This window comes from Arachis ipaensis, chromosome B6, assembly GCF_059453495.1.
Source record: "Arachis ipaensis isolate K30076 ecotype BB chromosome B6, ASM5945349v1, whole genome shotgun sequence".
In the NCBI taxonomy this organism is placed as follows: domain Eukaryota; kingdom Viridiplantae; phylum Streptophyta; class Magnoliopsida; order Fabales; family Fabaceae; genus Arachis; species Arachis ipaensis.
The window spans coordinates 94,290,167-94,291,968 of record NC_142441.1 but is presented as its reverse complement, the minus strand read 5'-3'; the positions used below and the strand labels follow the sequence as shown (position 1 = coordinate 94,291,968).

General features: G+C 42.8%; 1 non-coding gene across 1 annotated transcript; it reads left to right on the top strand.

Annotated features, from left to right (window-relative positions):
* The first annotated feature begins 1,465 nt into the window (after positions 1 to 1,465).
* Positions 1,466 to 1,573, top strand: LOC148561834 (small nucleolar RNA R71). Its single transcript, XR_015887369.1, has one exon. It is a non-coding gene; the product is annotated as a small nucleolar RNA R71 (small nucleolar RNA).
* Positions 1,574 to 1,802: the final 229 nt, after the last annotated feature.

Here is a 1,802-nt window from a genome sequence, read left to right as displayed (position 1 = left end):
TCATTCCATTGAAGGAATATTTCACCTCTGTCAGCATCAATCACAGCTCTTGCTGTGGCCAGGAAAGGTCTTCCTAGGATGATGGATTCATCCTCTTCCTTTCCAGTATCCAGGACTATGAAATCAGCAGGGATGTAAAGGCCTTCAACCTTTACTAACACGTCCTCTACTTGTCCATATGCCTGTTTTCTTGAGCTGTCTGCCATCTCTAATGAGATTTTAGCAGCTTGCACCCCATAGATTCCCAGTTTCTCTATTACAGAGAGGGGCATGAGGTTTATTCCTGAACCAAGGTCACACAGAGCCTTAAAGATCATGGTGCCTATGGTGCAGGGTATTATGAACTTTCCAGGATCCTATCTCTTCTGAGGCAATGTCAGTTGATCCAGATCACTTAGTTCATTGATGAACAAGGGAGGTTCAACTTCCCAAGTATTGATGCCAAATAATTTGGCATTCAGCTTCATGATTGCACCAAGAAACTTGGCAGTTTGCTCTTCAGTAACATCCTCATTCTCTTCAGAAGAGGAATACTCATCAGAGCTCATGAAGGGCATAAGGAGGTTCAATGGAATCTCTATGGTCGCTAGATGAGCCTCAGAGTCCTTTGGTTCCTCAGAGGGAAGCTCCTTATTGACCACGGGACGTCCTAGGAGGTCTTCCTCCTTGGGATTCACGTCCTCTCCTCTCCTCACAGGTTCGGCCATGGCGCTTATGTCAATGGCCTTGCACTCTCCTTTTGGATTCTCTTCTGTACTGCTTGGGAGAGTACTAGGAGGGATTTCAGTGATCCTTTTACTCAGCTGGCCCACTTGTGCTTCCAGATTTCTAATGGAAGATCTTGTTTTATTCATGAAACTTACAGTGGCCTTAGATAGATCAGAGACTAAGTTTGCTAAATTAGAAGTATTTTGTTCAGAGTTCTCTGTCTGTTGCTGAGTGGATGATGGAAAAGGCTTGCTATTGCTAAACCTGTTTCTTCCACCATTATTAAAGCCTTGTTGGGGCTTTTGATCCTTCCATGAGAAATTTAGATGATTTCTCCATGTTGAGTTATAGGTGTTTCCATAAGGTTCACCTAAGTAATTTTCCTCTGCTATTGCAGGGTTCTCAGGATCATAAGCTTCTTCTTCAGAAGATGCCTCTTGAGTACTGTTGGATGCAGCTTGCATTCCATGCAGACTCTGAGAAATCATATTGACTTGCGAGTCAATATTTTATTCTGAGCCAATATGGCATTCAGAGTATCAACCTCAAGAACTCCCTTCTTCATAGGCGTCCCATTACTCATAGGATTCCTTTCAGAAGTGTACATGAACTGGTTATTAGCAACCATGTCAATGAGTTCTTGAGCTTCTGCAGGCATTTTCTTTAGGTGAATGGATCCACCTGCAGAAGTGTCCAGTGACATCTTTGATAGCTCAGATAAACCATCATAGAATATATCCAGGATGGTCCATTCTGAAAGCATGTCAGAAGGACACTTTTTGGTCAACTGTTTGTATCTTTCCCAAGCTTCATAGAGGGATTCACCTTCTTTCTGTCTGAAGGTTTGAACATCAGCTCTAAGCTTGCTCAGCTTTTGAGGAGGAAAGTACTTGGCTAAGAAAGCCGTGACCAGCTTATCCCAAGAGTTCAGGCTGTCTTTGGGTTGAGAATCCAACCATAATCTAGCTCTGTCTCTTACAGCAAAAGGGAAAAGCATGAGCCTGTAGACTTCAGGATCTACTCCATTAGTCTTAACAGTATCACATATCTGCAAGAATTCAGTTAAGAACTGAAAAGGATCTTCAGATGGAAGT